Source organism: Carlito syrichta, unplaced genomic scaffold (assembly GCF_000164805.1).
Source record: "Carlito syrichta isolate Samal-C Ts95f unplaced genomic scaffold, Tarsius_syrichta-2.0.1 Scaffold309854, whole genome shotgun sequence".
NCBI classification, from domain to species: Eukaryota; Metazoa; Chordata; class Mammalia; order Primates; family Tarsiidae; genus Carlito; species Carlito syrichta.
In genome coordinates this window covers 521,405-528,570 of record NW_007253950.1, presented here as the reverse complement: position 1 = coordinate 528,570, position 7,166 = coordinate 521,405, and positions in this window count along the sequence as shown.

Sequence of the window (7,166 nt, the reverse complement as noted above, 5' to 3'; positions counted from 1 at the left end):
TACAGGCATGCGCTACCACGCCCGGATGATTTTTTTATTTATAGTAGAGATGAGGTCTCACTGCCCAGGCGGGTCTCGAACCCGTGGGCTCAGGCAATCCACTCACCTCAGCCTCCCAAAGGCACGGGATTACAAGCTGAGCCACCGAGCCCGGCTAATAAACTTTATTTTTTAAAAATGAGTTTGGGACGGGCCTGGTGGCTTACACCTATAATCCCAGTATTTTAGGAGGCAGAAGCGAGAGGATTGCCTGAGCCCAGGAGTTCATTCAAGTTGCCAGCCTGGGCAACTTGGCAAGACCTTGTCTCTACAATAAATAAATAATTAGCCAAGTGTGGTGGTGCGCTCCTGTGGTTCCAGCTACTTGGAAGGGCAAGGCAGAAGGATCCTTTGAGCCCAGCAAGTTGTGACTGTGGTGGCCGTGAGCATGCCCTGGCACTCTAGCCTCGGTGATAGAGGGAGACTCTGACTTAAGGGGGAAAAAAGTGAGTTAATAATAGGCGTCTATTTTTTTCCATCCTGCCCTTTTTCATTTAATATAGCATGACATTTGGATGAGAAATCGTGGGTTGCATGGGGACTTTCACTTTTTACTTTATTTGTTGTTTGAATTTTCTAAGCAGGAGACCCTCACGATAAAATAAGTGAATGAACAGTACTGGAAGCCTTCCTTTCACAACATCGATGGATTCCTGGAAATTGCGGCTTTAGGTGAACCGAGGTCCTTTATGCCACAAGATTTTAACTCTTGTTTATATCAATTAGCCTATGGTAAAATTGGCCTTGTTACACAGTATGTCATTTCGCTTAAAGTCACAGTTCGCAATAACCTGTTGCTGACGCTAAGTGAGGACTGTATGCTCCAACCCTGTTCCATGTCCACAGATCATTCTCTGCGGCATCCTTTTGGGCATTGCACCCCAGGGCTGCCCGGGGTCTCCTCATCCCAGGGCAGGACAGGTACAGACAAAATCTGGAAACACCCATGATCACAGATGACCCTCCAGGCTCATGCTGCAGCAGACTCCCCAGGGAGTTCTGTTTGCGCTTCACAGGGCTCAGAGAAGTGAAGGAACTTGCTCCAGCCCACACCTGCTTCTGACCCCAAAGCCCATGCTCTTAACCTTTCATTTATTCAGTGAACACCTTCCAATGTCAGGCCCACGGAGACTCACCCTCGTGGGGTCATTCCAGGGAGGTGAGCATTCCAGGCAGAGGGACCAGCATGCGCAACCATCCTGAGGCTGAGCCGGGCCTGGCACCTTTGAGGAACAGAAAGGAGAGATGCAGGAGGTGGAGGGGGTGGGGTGAGGGAAGGAAACAGGCCCGGGTCACGTGGAGTTGGAGATGTTCTAAGCCTTCCCAGAAATCTTTGGAGTATTTTAAGGGGTAGAGAGGAAGAGGACAGGATCTGATTTGTGATTTCACAAATATTTCTCTGGTTGTATGTGTTGCTAAACTACCTTTGCAAACATTCACGGCCCTTGTCTTCAGAGAAAGCCCTAGTATCGGAATTACCAGCACATGGTGTTCTAAGGCCTCTATTACAGATCGACAAATGATCCTCCAGAAAGGAAGTACCTACTTCTTCTCCTGAAAATGGCTCAGTACCCACTCCCCACTCCTCGCCACTAGGTGTGAGATCATTTTTATCAACATGATCAGTGAGAATAATAATAATTGTTCTATTTGTAGCTCTTTGATGACCACTGAGTTTGGACATTTTTTCATGTAGTTGCCAGCCCTTTTGGGTTTTGTAAGGAGAGGGGACAGTGGCCCACTCATCTCCATTGCTCATTTTTCTTTGGGTTTGTTTCTTCTTATTGATTTTTAGGAACTCTTTACTGTGTGAGGAAGTTTGCCCTTTGTTAATGCATTTTAGAGCTAGAAAGTTCTAAGCCCAAGCCCCTGGTGTACAGATGGGTACACTAAGGCCCAGACAAGCATGAGTACTAGCCCTGGTCAGGTCTTTCAGTTCTCTGGAGCCATGCTGTTTCCAGGAAGAAGCCTCTACCACTTCATTCATTACCTAGAAAGATTCCGCCCCTTCCCCTGTGCCCCTTTTGGTGTCTATAGGTTTATTTTCCTATCCCCACACCCAGTTTTCTACCAGAGCCTCTTATTCAGTTCCTAATGGCGGGGAAGACATTCTGCAGACAACTGGCTCTGTGTACAAATGTCTCAGTGGAGAAATGGGTCCTGAAAGCAAGGTTTTTTTCTCCAGGTAGCGGGGAGTTGTCCTCCCCTTGTCTTCAGATACCAGGAAGAACCACAGAATTGGTTAAGAGGCTTGTTGTGCACTGTGACAGCAATGTGTTCTAGGTGGTGTCAGCTGCAGAACCAGGCCTCGAACATTAAAGGCACATCAGAGAAGGGGCAGTGGGTGAATCCGACTAAGTCCTAGAGGGGGCTCAGAAATCCTGAGTCAGAGCCGAGCTCTGTTTGGGCAACTTATTTGAGATCTCAGCTGCTTCCTCTGCTCCAAGATGGGAATCCAGTTCCCAGAGCTGGTGCTAAGAATCAGTGAAGCAGCTGGGCTCGGTGGCTCCGCCTGTAATCCCGCACCTTTGGGAGGCTGAGGTGAGTGGATTGCCTGAGCCCGCGGGGTCGAGACCCACCTGGGCAGCGAGACCGCATCTCTACAATAAATCAAAAATCAGCCGGCATGGTAGCGCATGCCTGTAATTCCGGCTACTCGGAAGGCTGAGGCGGAAGGATCACCGGAGCCCAGCAGGTCGAGGCTGCGGTGGCCGGGAGTGGCCACTGCACTCCAGTCTGGGCGACAGAGTGAGACTCCAACTCAAAAAAAAAAAAGAATCAGTGAAGCAACGGACGTAAGTGTGAGCAGACGTTAGGTTCTGACTGCCCAGCATCCATCCTCCTGTCTCTTGGCTACACACTTTGAATTTCCTCTGGGAGCCACCCCTCTTCCAACTCTGAGTTCAGGAGTTGCAGAAAGATTGTTTCTCTCCCAAGCTCCAGAAGCAGGTAGGCCCAGGTAGAGTCAGTCAGGGCAGTGATGCAAGTCATCTTTGGCCCCTATCTGCCTTACAGTGAGCATCATGCAAGGGAACAGAGGTACAAGACAGAAAGAAGACATTGTTTCAGCCCCTAGGTACAGCCAGACCTGAAGTCAATACCCCTTACTCTTTTGCAAGAGCCAATAAGCACTCTATCTGGGGCCAATCCAGTTTGAGTTAGAAGTTTTGTGTTTGTCACTGAAAAAAATACAACCAAACACAATCATCACTCATGTCCTTCCATTTCATCGCCCAAGTCTGGGGCTTAGAGAAGGGGACAGACCTGTTCCAGGTCACACAACAAGTTAGCAACAGAGGAAGGAGTCTGGAAACTCAGACACACTTGTCAGCCACATTGCCCTGCTCCCAGGGTTTGCTGATTTATAGAACGGGCACACCCCATCCCTCTTCCATGCAGCCCTGTGAACTTGCAAGTTAACAAACAGCTTTGCAAACATGTGTCTGGTTCAGTTTCATCAACCAATCAGAGTTTGGGAATCAATACTTAGAATTTCTAAAACATGGGGGAAGCTTTGTGCACACAAGTATTCTTTCAGCTTTATTTGCAATGGGAATAATTGGAAATAACCCGTCCAATAATGGGACAATGGTTGAAGATGCTGTGGCATAGTCTGGGAGGTAACATCATGCAACGCCTTTTCTTTTAGTTGGTGGTTCTGGAAATAGTTCATGCAGCCATGTGGAAATGAATTTGATACAACTTTAAGTGAAAAATAAACAAGATAGATATTGGGCATTGATGGTTTTTAAAGTGCAAATCAGCAGGAGAAAAATTGGGAAGACAATTTGCTGGCAGTGTTAGATTTTGTATTCGGTATGATGGGATAGTGGGTGACTTTTCTTCTCTCTTTGATCTTTTCCAAACTATCAATAATGTGCTTTTGCTGGTGTTGCTATGAAAAATGTTCATTTGTTTTGTTTTTAAATTTTAATTAGGCCTTTTGTACAGACATATAGGCAAAAAGATGCTTGAATTCTTTCATGGAACAAGACAACAGAAATACTTTGATATATTAAAAAACAAAACAAAAAGAGAAACAGTAAATGCAGCTGTAACTGAGGACCAAAGTTCTCGGGGCAGCCAGTCTGTGCTTCAGGTGGTCAAGCACAGAAGTTTGTGGAGGAGAAAGAGACCAGAGAAGGGCTACATTGCCCCAGCCCTGAAGGAGGGGAGCATCTGGAAGGATAAGAAGAAAGGCAAGCATGGTAGAAGGAATGGTGGAGCCGGGCTCGGTGGCTCAGCCTGTAATCTCGCGCTTTGGGAGGCTGAGGTGAGTGAATTGCCGGAGTCTGAGGGTTTGAGACCCGCCTGGGCAACTTGGTGAGACCTCATCTCTACAATAAATTTTAAAAAATTAGCCGGGCGTGGTAGCGCGCGCCTGTAGTTCCGGCTACTTGGAAGGCTGAGGCAGAAGGATCGCCGGAGCCCAGCAGGTCGAGGTTGCAGTGGCCGGGAGCGGCCATTGCACTCCAGACTGGGTGACAGAGTGAGACTCCAACTAAAAAAAAAAAAAAAAAGAAGGAATGGTGCAAGCTGGTGCACGGAGTCTGGAACGACTGGGGGACTTGAGGCCCCGCTGTCACACAATGCTCATGCCGTGGGCTTGTCAGGGAAACTGCAGAATATATAAAGTTAGGCCAAAGCACTGAGGTCTTCAAGACTGCGTCAGCCTCTGAGCAACCCCCACCCCCCTTCCCAGAAGTGTACAGCACAGCCCTGGTTGGGGTTCGCTCCCTGAACGTCTCGCCAGGGCAACCAAGAAGAGAGATTAGGAGGGAAGGCAACCCAAGGGCCCTGCAGGAGTGGGCCAGGACAAGGCCAACCCCAGGCTGGGTCCCACCACAGCACCTGGTGCTTGGGCCACTAGTGATGCCAGGTGGCCACTAGGGCAGGAGGGCTCTGCTGGGGACTAAAAGGATGGAGGGGAGAGGAGAAAGGGGTATTAGCACCATGAGGGTCTAGGTAGAAAGGGGCCTTCAACAGCATTGGGTCCACTTTCCTAGGTGACCAAACGGAGATCCAAAAAGAGCCCATGACTCACCCAGGGTCACTCAGAAAAGGAGCAGCAGAACTAGACTCAAAGCCTCTCACCCCCAGAGGAGGGTGTGGGTCACAGCTCTCTTCATTACTCAAGTGCCACATATGCATACATTCTCTGCGTTTAAAGTGCAAGTGTCACAGAGAAGCCCAGATCCCCCCTTGCTCCCCAGAGGAAGCTGCTCTTTCGGTTGGGAACATATCATTCCAGACCCAGTCAATTCATTCCTCCATTGTGTATCTATATATTCACAGCGTATACAGTGTTTATTTCATGACTAATTGGTTTGTTTAACAGAAATGTTAGCCTATGATGTACAGTGTTCCTGCAACTTATCTTTTCACCCAATATAGCACCCTGGACATCTTTCCATTTCAAAATCTAATGACCTGCCTCATTCTTTTTAACTGCTATGCATTTTGTGTAGTAAAGGTTACTAGGAATAAAGGTTCTTCCTTGAGTATACAGGAAGACATCCCACCTCCTTTTTACTTAGGTGGTGGCCAGATGACTAGGGCTGGCCAATGGGCTACGAGAAGTGACAAGTGTTACTTCTAATGAGAGACAGTTAAAAGAAAAATAAGTTTCTTTTTTTTAAACTAATAATTGAGATGCAGTCTTGCTATGTTATACAAGCTGATCTCAAACTCCTGGTCTCAAGTTATCCTCCCAGAGAAGGATGAGTTTCAATCTCTTTCTCTTCCCCATCCTCTGATCCTCTTGGTGAGATGGTGGGGCATTATTAGGCTGCCTCAGCCTGAGTCCCTGAATGACAATATGGAGCAGAGGATCCTAACCTGCATTGGACACATAGCCTGAGCAAAATAAAACGTGGTGTGTTTCATCATGGAGATTTCAAAGTTGTTTCTGCAGCTTAATATTGCCTGTCCTGATGGACACAGTATGGGCATAATAGCTTTTGCAAACAATTCCCTCTGCTGATCGGTTGCTTCTGTTAACATTACAGAAAATGGTGCCATTATTGTTCTTGGCTATGACTCTTCATGAGTTCTCAAGTGCATTGCTCCAGGTTTTTCTCCATTTGCCTCCCTACATGCATCTCTGTTCTGCTCCACTGCCTGGGAGCCTGGCCCCTGTGGACCATATTTCTCAGGGGGCTCCCTTAACCCTCTGGCTCTAGTTAGGTTCACCAGAAGGGGCTCTGTCAGGCGACCTGAAGACTGGAGGAGAGAGGTCAGGGTATTTTCCAGCTCATGTCCACTTCCGTCTGGCAGTGGCTGTGTCTTCCGTGGACTTAGCTCCTAGCAGGCAGACCCTCACTCATGGCCAGTTGCAGCTCCCACTGGTAAGGCTCTGGTAAGACACTTTGCTCACTTGCCCTCTAGGCCTAGGGTAACTGTGGCACCCACTGTACTGGTCTGGTACCTTGACATCTTTCGTAGGGTCTGGTGACCCTGCCCACACCTCTGCAAGTCCTGAAAATTCTACCTTTTGTTTGGCCCACCTGGAGTGAATTTTGTGTCCTGCCAGGGCTCTGAATGATACAGTTGGAGAGAAGGTGAAATTCCCAGCATATGTTTGTTTTAACACAAGCTGCCAGATGGCCTTTCCAGTTCACAATAGAGCTTGCCTGACCATGACATTGGGTGGCCCTGTGATGAAATGAGGTCATGGGGCTGGGAATCTGGCCCCAGAGAAGTAACTCTGGCTCTGAGGAGTGTCCTGGCCAATCAACCGTCCTTGCTCTGGGGCATATGGGGTCACCTCTGGCTGGAAGCATGCCCAGGAGCACGTGAGGGGCCCACATTGCTGCAAGCCACAGCAAATCACTGCCAAGTGAGACCAGCCCGGGACACTTTCCCCTTTCCCGCTCCAAGGCGGGAGGAAACCTGACAAGCGTGTTTTCACCAACCTGAGAGTTTCGGCCCCTCTCTGGGGACTGTTTGTGTTTCGGGTCATGCTGTCAGCTGCACCCACCCCCTTCTTTCCTTTGCCAAATTGACACTTGCCAGGCTGCCAGGTCTCTAGAAAGCTGGCAGTTCCAGGCCGGAGGTGCCCAGTGGGAATCTCCTTTTCCTATTCCAGGCACTTCCACATCCTCCAGAACATTTTATCCTTTCAACGT